The sequence below is a fragment of the Hordeum vulgare genome, chromosome 7H, assembly GCF_904849725.1.
Source record: "Hordeum vulgare subsp. vulgare chromosome 7H, MorexV3_pseudomolecules_assembly, whole genome shotgun sequence".
NCBI lineage: Eukaryota > Viridiplantae > Streptophyta > Magnoliopsida > Poales > Poaceae > Hordeum > Hordeum vulgare.
In genome coordinates this window covers 5503152-5514198 of record NC_058524.1, presented here as the reverse complement: position 1 = coordinate 5514198, position 11047 = coordinate 5503152, and positions in this window count along the sequence as shown.

The following is an 11047-nucleotide window of genomic DNA, read 5'->3' as shown; positions in this document are numbered from 1 at the left end:
GACTACGCGCTCCTCTCCGTGACACCGTCACAATACTGCACACTGGCCGCCTTGGGCTTCGGCACACGCCGCCGGCTCCACCTACACGCGTGTGCTATTATGTTGACATATGTTACATCGTGTGTCTACCCCCGCTGTATATGAAAGGCCTATGATACAAGTGTCTTATTAGGACACGATTCCATATCTTGTCTAAACACAATACTACTCAGAGTTCAACTGTAACATACCTTGTATTCCCTCTGTAAACTAATATAAGAACGTTTAGATTACTAAAGTAGTGTTCTAAGTGCTCTTATATTAATTTACGGAGAAAGTACAATAATATTCGACACAACTTTAACAGACTCCGTCGTCGACGTGCAGGCCGGCGTGGCCGCGGGGATGCCGGTGGTGGCTATCGCGAGTGAGAGCCGGGAGGCCAAGGTCGTCGCTGCCGGCGCGTCCATGATCGCCAGGGACTACCGCGACGCCGTAGCTCCCAAGATTGATTCAGAGCTTATCGCGGTGGAGCCTCATGTTTCGTTCCCGTCGAGAATTGAATAGCTTGAATCCCGTCAATAATCCACTTATGAGCCAAAGTTCATCAGCACCCGCGTTGAAAGAAAAAATCAAAATAAATACAAAAACATTTCAAAACATTAAGTTGTCTTTTACATAGTAGATAATTTGATGCGTAGAGTCTGTTCCAATTTTTAAACCATCTCAACATCTAGGCAGTTTTCAGTAAAAAAAAAGTTTACTGTTCATTCATCGTTCTCCCTGAATTTTCAGTATAGAATATAGATACTTCGCCCAACCGCCGCTTAGCTGTTTAATTCTTCTCTTTTCTTTTTTCCGGGCAGATCAAATACCTTTTAAAATATTAACATCTTTCAAAACCTCACTCCAAATCTAAAACTTCATAAATGAAAATTCCTCAAAAATGTAACCTTAATTAATTTCTTCTTTATATGTGGTATTTGGAAAATGACTATTATATATAATTTTCAGAAAACCTTGAATGTCTTTGTGTGGCCTTGATATGCACCAAAGAGGCTACGTTTAAGATTTGAAGTTGTTTGGACTGCATTTGTACATACAAACATTTTTTTCAAACAAGAGTTATTCTATTTCCTATAAACACATCAAAAAATACATAGCATACCTGCATCCCATTTCCATTTCTATTTCTCATGGGAGTCGATCTCCCGCCGCCTCACATGCCTTACTCTTCCTCGTCGGAGCAGGTAACCCGGACGGTCCAGTTGACGTGAGGTCGATGACGGATCCTTCCTGGGAGGAGTCGACGTCTGCCACGACGCGATTGCGTCGCCCGCACTAGTGTACCCTACGCGGCACCGGAGAGTGTGACTCCACCTCTCCAACATCCACCGCCGCGAGGCCCTTCGTCGTATCCCGTGCCCGCTGCCTCGCCCGCTACATTGTCCGAGGACGGCCATGCTTCGTGCTCGACACGTCAATGGAGGGGTTGCGGTTCCGCCATGGCGTTCGGATGCCGGGCGGACCGCACCGTATCCGATGAGGCAGCAACGTCAGATCCAAGAACCGGTTGTGGAGTGAAATGGAGGGGACTGGAGTGAAGTGACTAGGTTTTGGTCCGGCGAACGGATGGGGTCGAATATATGTGGGGTAGATGAAGGCCAGCGCGGGCCACTGCGGGCCAGGTGGGCGTGCGCGGACTCTCTCATATCTGTTCCATATTTGATATGGATATGAAGGGTGCCGGTCAGCCCAAACGTTTGAGACCGGTTTAAGGGCTTCGTCTAGATCGCTTTTTCGTGAACGGTGAGTAACCGGACAGCTTGCCCGACGTTTGAGGAGGGTTTAATGGATGCGGGTGTAGATGTTCTAAAAGCTTGGTCGCTACAGTTGTTGCCCACGCAAAGAGGATCTTCACCACTGGCGCATGCTTCTTCCTTACTAGGGTTTTCTTACCGTTGCAAAATAGTGAGCAAATGAGATTTTTTTTGAATGAGAGGGAGGGGATCGCGAGAGATTACCTTAAGGGGGGGGGATTGGGGTCAAAATGCCTGGACCAAACCTTCAGATCTACTTGATTTGGAGAGGGATTTGAGGAAGGGGGAGAGGGGAACTCGAGGAAGACCTCTCTCTGTTCTGGTGGATGGAGATGAATGAGGAGGGGGTGGGGGAGGGCCGGACTGCGTCTTATTTATTGCCTTTCATATCCGTACTTTTTATATCTGAACCTTTAAAACCATACAAATACATGCAATGCTACATAAACTAGATTAAACAAGCGGTTCATCGGATCACCTTGCATCGCTGGACAAAAGAGAACATAATTCATTTGCAAATTCACGAAACAAACTACATAAAACATAATAAAAATATAAACATAAGGGAAGGACAACCGAAATCACCATTTCCTCGCCGGCCCCTTCCCCTTCCGGTCGTTGACGCGGTTGTGCCCCTCCTTCATATAGGCATCTGCGTGTGGAGGTGTGTCGTCGTCGGAGCTGGAGGTGGAGACGTCCGTCATGTTTGAGTTATCGGAGCTGTATCTCATGCCCGACAGACTGCGGAGCAGGCAGTCTTGCTCCGTGGCATGGCGGTCCGCGTTAGCCTTCGTCGCCGCTTCCTTGTTTGCCTCACGCCTCGACAACGCGATGGCGAGTGGGAGCGCCTCGATATTCTTGCAACGGAGGCGGCACGCATCCGCCTTCGCCGTTGCGAGAGAGCGCCGGAGGACCGATGCGAGGAGCGTTTCCTCAGGGTCGACCGTGCGCGGCCATTGCCTCCACCCTTTCCCTCGCCCGCTGCCGCTCGCGACGGGCTACATGCACCTTCGACTCGGGCGTCCTCGTGCGTCCTGGCCCCGACGCGGGCACAAGGACCCGACAGTGGCCGGGCACCATTTCCAGAGCGGAGAGTGGTGGAGGTGGGCGACGTACGTGAACTAGCGGAGCAGAGCGGCCGGAGCTGCATGCCGGGCGGGAAGGGCCGGCGATGGCGCCGACGCTCCGTTAACGGGCAACGAGCGCTCAGGAAGAAGACCCGCCGCTGCCGGGGACACGTTGATCCGGCAGTGACCTCCTCAACACGATGCGGAGGGCCACCTCCTGCACATCGATGTTGGGTCCGTCCTACTCTGCACCAGAGTGGCTTCCGTCGTCGGCCATCGAATCGGATGAGGGGGTCAGAGTGGATTGGATGGAGAGACTGAAGTGATCGATGTCTAGGGTTTCCGGACAGGGTATTTGTGGGGTGGGTGGTGGGTCGCGCCGACGTGACGACCGTGTCCGTAGGCGCTAGAGCGGCCTCAGATCTTGTCAGGTGGGATGGTGATCGACCCAGGACGACGCCGTGGTAGCATTGCAAGGGAAAAAACAATTCCCGGAGAATAACGGTTTAGATGTTTTTCCTGTTCCTAATCACACGGCAACCGAAACATCCTAAACAACCGAGTCAATTTCCATGTTATCCAAATTTCCGAATCCGAGTTTGCTACAACTTCCATGTCCGACTCGGTCGAGGCACCATCGAATCGTTTCGGTTTGTCTGTCTGCTCGTGTATATACGTGCGTATATATGGCTGATGACGGACGCTCGAAGTCCCAATGTGTCCATATACCGCTACGGTGCCACAAATCATATCAGCTGCAGCCAACAAGCTCGAAGATGGGTGACGATGGACGCTTGAAGTTGGTCCGTCGACCGGCGACCATGCCGTGCCTGTCTCACGAGCTGATCCTGTGGAAGATCCTGGTCCGGCTGCCCACCAAATCCCTGCTGCGTCTAAGGTGCGTCTGCAAGGCCTGGCGCGACATCATCTCCGGCGCCGACCCCTCCTTCTCACAGGCGCACCTCCACCACCTTCACCAGCAAGACAAGAAGCCCTACAGCCTGCTCATCGCACCACGGATGAAATGCAAAAGCGACGTTGAAGAAGATCCCCGCAACACAACAACAAGACCCTGCACCGAAATGATGGTTACCTCCCCGGGGCTCTACCTGTGGGAGGAGAGCCGGCGGGACGTCGCCACCCTCCTATTCGACATCTCCTCGTTCCCCGGCGAGGGGGCGGCGACGAGGCGGCATGGGCTCGCGCACTGCGACGGGCTTGTGCTGCTACCCGCCGAGGACGCCGTGCGCGTGCTCAACCCGGCCACACGCCAAATCCGCGTGCTGCCGTCGAGCCCGAACAGCGCTCCGCCGGGCCGGTGCCCCGAAGGTGAAGGCCACCAGGCGTTCGGGTTCGGGCGCGACCATCGCTCAAACGCCTACAAGGTCGCTCGCTTCTTCCACCGTGAAACGCGCGGCATGGGTGGTGGTCTCGGGATGGAGGTGTTCACCGTCGGAAAGGACCAGCGCTGGCGCGAGACAGCCGCGCAACCGCCCTACCCTTTCGTAGCAGGGCTGATGGCCACCTTCTTCAAGGGCTCCTTGATCTGGACGATCGACCATTGCTCGCCTATGTATGATTACTCCCATCTCGATGATGTTGGGCACATGCCTTGCTTTGTCCGTTTCAACCTCGAAGACGAGTCGTTCAGCGTCATGAAGGGTCCTCCATGGTACCAAGGGGCCGACTACCTCGACACCAACTTTGCCGAGCTGAACGGGGAGCTGGCCATGCCTCATCCAGGGCCTAACAGCGAACTGGTCGAGATATGGATGTGCGATGATGTGGAAGGCAACAACCCGACACGGTGGAATCAGCGGCTTGTGCTCGACTACCCATTTTCCATGCGTCTCATTGCCACGTTCAATGACGAGATAGTGTATCAAGATACATTGGATTATCTCTGGCGTCGAACTCGTAAAGGAGACAAGGCTATGGCTCGCATGAATGTCTTGAGATATTACAACCCTGATATGGGAACACTTGTTGAATACTCATGGAGGACCGTCAAAAGGTTCGATGTAATCTTTTATGTTCCGAACCTAGTTAGAATCTAGATAACTTAATTAATAGCTGACTTGTTGCTAGCTGTGTAATCAGCAATGACCGTCAGTGGTACATGTAACAGAGTTGTTTGCCACGACGTAAATATTATGGACTTCGATGTGATTTCATAAATGCGCGCTGGGATGATGATGAGCTTGAGATAACTAGGTTACTCTAACGGTTTCTGTAAAGTATTCCATGTGTTTACATTTTTTATTTATTTCAGGAGGTAACAAGTTCGAGTCAACTTCCATGTTTGCTAACCAAGTTCGAGTTAGTTTTTATGCACGTTTAAATTGGTCTAAGTACGTGTCCGACTGGGTATGGACTCTATCATGCCTATATAAGCACAAGATTGTTCACAATAACAAGGTTTGCTCGGTTTCGGTGAAGGAAAGGTAATGACGGTGGCATGCCTCCGGGCTTGACGGAGTCAGGATGAACGCATGAAGGGGGCGAGTTTGCTCATGGAGGAGGCAAAGCTCTCATGTTTTATGGAATTTTGGCTGAAGTAACTACTAGCATTAAAGAATAATTAATTCATTAAGGGGGGTCTAGCACCCCCTCGCCCCCCCCTTAGATCCGTGCCTCCTCCGGGTCACTCTAGTGCTTGTAATCGTCGTAGATGGTCCACTGACATGGTTGTAATTTTCATTATGTTGGTTATTATTCTTTGTACTGCCATAATTAGAATTCAATAGATTTGGTCTTTCCCAAGGAAAAAAGTTTATCAAGCTTGTCAGGCCCCACGTGCCAGCCGCCACTCGGGTGCCAGCCTAGCCGCGCCGCATGCACATCAGATATGCCGTTGGCGCCGCACCAAGGAGGACCATGCGTTCGGTTCAGATGACGCCCCGGCATCTGCTTCATCGTAGTCGTATCACGGTGACGACGAACGTCCGCTGGTAAGACGTGAAGCCTTCTTCCCTGCCACACCCTGCGTCAAGACGAGCATCCCAAGGTGGCTCCCGACGACTCCCGGAGTCGGACTACATCGACCTGGTGAACAAGTATAGTGGTGCACACGCCGGCAGGATGAGGCCAGTGTCCAACTGTCCAAGCCTCTACCATCATCTACATCAACGTCAATGAAGAGAAGAATGAAGTCACTGCATCCATCTTCGTCATGGCAATGCCTACGTAATTAATCTTTCCGATATTTCTTCTCTCTTTTCATCTCATTTCAGCGAGGAGACACGGAGTACCGACTAGTTGAAGGAGGACGTGACAAAACTAACGGCAACATTAATCCTTGTCAACCCAACTCAGGTGTCCTTTACTGATTCCAGTTTCTATATCCCTAACAAACAACGGCTGCCAACTTGATTTCTCCAGAATCGAATCTATAATTATTTACACACATACAAACAGCGAAAGCAAAAGCACTAGGAAGTAGAGTCAAACCAACGTCCTCCCCAAGGAAAGAGTCCAGGTCTTCCTCCTCCTTCCTTCGGCAGTGACTCCGGTCCACCCCATCTCCAATGGCCTTTGGCTCGGGAGCGCCGCTGCGCTGATTAGCTGTTTAGAGCGCACATGATCCTCTCTATCAGCATACTTAATTATTTTTATTTTTTTCAATTTTTTTATCTTTTAAACCGAGCGTCAGAATTCAAATCCTTTTTCACGGCTGACTTTCTTACGACGAGTTTTTCAAAAGTAGATTTTAAAATCCGTTGATTTTCATAAAGTATCTTATGCCTTTCACGGCTGCATAAGTTCTATTTTTTATTGATTCTTTTTAGTTGATTCTTATTAGAGTCTTTGTAAAATACTTTATGAAAATTTCTATTAAAGTTTGTAAAAAAATATACTTTATGAAATTCTTTTTACTATTAAAGTTTTTAACAAATAAATGCTTTGATAATTTTAGTTAATACTATTTTGATTCTTCTTAGTTGATTCTTTTTGCTATTGAAGAATATCATATTTAACTGATTCTTTTTAGTTCATTCTTTTTGCTATTAGAGTTTTATAAAAACTTTTTAGTTCATTCTTTTTGCTATTAGAGTTTTATAAAAGCTTTTAAATTCATTCCTTTTGCTATTAGTTCATTCTTTGAGCTAAGACAAATTACCCTGAAATTAAAAAGCAATACAAATGAACTTTGATAAGTTTAGTTAATATTATTTTTGGTTCTTTTAGTTCATTCTTTTTAACAAATCAATACTTTGATAATTTTAGTTAATATTATTTTGATTCATTTTAGTATATTCTTTTTTGTATTAGTTTAATATTTCAGCTAAATGATCCTAAAATTAAAAAGCACTACATAGTAAGTTGGCATGGTATCATCATTTTATCCACGTAGCATTTGTTAAAAAGTTGAGAGGGTTACGGTAAGAATTGTATGCACTTCGTGTACAAAATCGACAGTCTCTTTCGAAGTATGATGGTTTCGCACGAAAACTCATGTGTTATAGAGAGATACCATTTTTTTCATCTTATTTCAACTCCAGACTTTTTGTGCCTTCAACATGCACCATTTAAAGCCACATCATCAATTTCCAACCATTTTTTACTTTATTTGGTATTTTTCTTGCATTTACTCATTTTTTAAGCTAAATGACCCTGATATTGAAAAGCACTACAAATGAACTCTGAAAAGGTTAAAAGTTGCATGGTTTCATCATTTCACCCACATAGCGTGTGTTCAAAAGTTGAGAGGGTTGCGGTAAAAACTGGATGCACTTCGTGTATAAAATGGACAGTCTATTTCGAAGTATTAGAGTTTTAGACGAAAACTCATTTGTTATAAAGGAATTTTATTTTTTTAACTTATTTCAACTCCAGACTTTTGGTGCCTTCAACATGCACCATTTAAAGCCACATCATCAATTTTCAACCCTTTTTTTACTTCATTTGGTATTTTTCTTGCATTTACTCATTTTTTGAGCTAAATGACCCTGATATTGAAAAACACTACAAATGAACTCTGAAAAGGTTAAAATTTGGCATGTTTTCATCATTTCACCCATGAAGAATGTGTTGAGAGGGTTACGGCAAAAACTGGATGCACTTCGTGTACAAAATGGACAATCTCTTTTGAAGTATCAGAGTTTTGAACAAAAACTCATTTGTTACAAAGGGATTTCATTTTTTCGGCATGCACCATTCAAAGTTTATTCTTTTTAGTACATTGTTTTTAGTTAATATTTTAGTTGTGGAGAGAAAGTCTTCACTTTTTCTTCGCGCGTGTCCCTTGCTTATATATTGTGTCGTAACCATGGACAATTTTCATCACATATATCATAATGCTTCAGAAAGCTTGATCACATCATATTAAATATTCTTACACACAAATCATACTTAACATGGACATAATAAAAATAATAGTTCAGATATCCTTTACAGAAAGTACTGCATAACATGAAGAGACCCCCAAGCACTACTCGTCGTCCGGATCAAAATACTCGTCGTCCAGATCAGAATACCCCCAAGTAGTAGATACTAATGGTACGAGGTGACGCTGCCCATAATCGAAGATTCTAATCTTGCGGTACAGCTCGTATAAAACGTACCCATCTTTTGATGCATACTCAATGTTGATAGGGTCAAGTGGGGTCTTACCTTAAAGTTTGTGCCCTGACTTGGGGAATTCTGTCTTCATATCAGCGTACTCCTTGTCGACCAAGGCAGATGCCATACGAGCCATTGAAGTCTTGTCATGCTCAAGCCTGAACCTGTCCTAAAGACCAATGTGGCATTCAGCTGGTATCTCAATACCCCAAGTGGGCCTTATCTTGATCTTGTCATTTGTTATATCAATGCTAGCAAAATTTATGTCGCTGCAAAGGAAGCCCATGAGTTTTGGACAGTGCTTATCACTACTGCAACAACAAAATGGAACAAATGTGTTAAATATATACTACTGCAACAAGTATAATAGAATCATAACAAGTATAATTCGACACAACTATAATAAGAATCATATATAGCAAGTTTCCTATTTCCTATATGCATTACCTATCCTATGAATCAAAAGAAGCCCCTAATCTATGACATGTTCTCACGATGGCCAATATGCAACTACAAGGAAAATTCCTATGCAATTTTCCTAATCCTCCTATTCCTATGCAGTTTTCTATTCCTTTGTAATTTTCCTATGAATCAAAGAAAAGCCCCATTCCTATGAATCAAAGAAAAAAAACCCAATTTTCCTATGAATTTTTCCTATCAATCAAGGAAAGTATGACATGTTCTCGACATTCCCAATCCTCCTATTCGAATGCAATTTTCCTATCCTATGAATCAAAGAAAATCCCCAATTAAAACTATGACAAGTTTCGTATTACCTTGCCCACTGAAAGACCATGACACAATGTTTGAAACAAAGTTGGACGACGGCAACATCGCGACAATCAGCCGTGTACTCGAGATCGAGGCTCATGTACTTGTGTTTCTCCTCTAGAAGTCATGCCTCGAACATGGAAAGAAAAACCGGACCTTGGCGCTGTCGTTCGTGTAGACGACATCGAGATTGGTCGTGCCATGTGCGAGCACCTTCCCGTAGCGAGTGATTGGATTCATGGTAGAGGATGGAGATGGAGGAGAGGGAGACGAACAGAGGAAATATAGATGAACAAGGCGAGAGGGAGGCGTTGGTCTCGTTTGATCTCGCGGTTACTGTAGCGTTTGATCTCGCAGGAACAACTTCCAAGGCACGGGAATCAAACGGTTTGGACCTTTAGTCCCGGTTTGAGCCACGAGCCAGGACTAACGGGCTCACGCCAGACGAATGGTTGCCACCACCCCTTTAGTCTCGGTTCGTGGCTCACACCGGGACTAAAGGTCCCATCTAAACCGGGACTAATGCCCTGGCTTCACGAACCGGGACTTATGCTCCCATTCGTCCTGGTTCGTAACAGAACCGGGATTAAAGCCCTTTTCTTGCCTGGACCATAGCGTTGTTTTCTACTAATTTGATTGTATTGATATAATGGAGTATAGAGTGCATGAAGATCTACCTCAAGAACGTATAATTGTGTGCAACCCTAAGGCTGGAAATTGTGTCTCTACATACTAAACCCCTCGGTTAATATACACATCGGGGATACCTAGGTTACACATGTAGTCAATTGTCGATCATTCCGTCTACAAAAACTATCTTTGAAGTACATGCCAAGTTTTCCGAAGTTTCCATCTTGATCACACAGAGGTTCACAGCTTCGGTAGTCCTTCCTTCTAGGGATCGGCGGGCCATAAGTCTGACCCATGGACTATGTGCCATAGAGATTAGCACCCCTTATTTACGGACAACGTCAAACGAAAAAGAATTTATTCACATAAAGACCGTGATGACTATTAGATGCTAATGAAGACAATAATTTTTTTGAACATCCCAGGTCCACATCTCAGCGCGAAGATGGCATCTAGAGGCGAGGGGGCCTAAAAGTGCGTCCTATGCGTGTTATGGTTTCTATGCAACGACGGCTTCCTCGGGTCGATATATTTCCGTACCGGCGGTTTATATACTTAGAAAAGAGAAAGGAAAAAAATAGGGCAAGGGCTATTAGGCCCAATAGGCCCAACATAAACCAAATATAAGAAGAAAAAATGTCAAGGAAAGAAGGCATAACCGTACGGCTCGACGTACACACTCGGCCATACACGCTCGAATGCGGGCATGCACAGGAAAAAATTTGACCGCTAAAAGGGCGATCTAGCCCCTTGAACGGGCCCGAAAAGGTGCACGGAATTCGGTAGAATTTGGAATTTTCCGTCCAAATTTATTTTCCATGTAGATTTTGGGGCAAAATTATCCCTTTTGTGATTAGACTAATGAATCTGGGAGAAGTGTATATCTATCTTGCATGTGAAAAACATGCATGGTCTTATCATAAGGTAATGTTTCATCACATCCCAACAATAATCATTGCAAAAGAGTACATCGTATGCATCACAGTCATGTAGGGAAACTCAAATTATGATTGTACTGAGGCATGCGATAATGGTGTTGACAAATACCCTCGCCCTCGCTCCCCCCCCCCCCCCTTCTCTCTCTCTTTCTCATTGTCTCCGTCCCTCTCACTTTATTTGGTGCCTCTAAACATCTTATTTCTTTATTTTGCGCCATCTCGTTTGTCCATCTTTTTTTAGTTCTCTGCTTTTTTTTCTCATTTTGGTTTACTTAGTAGG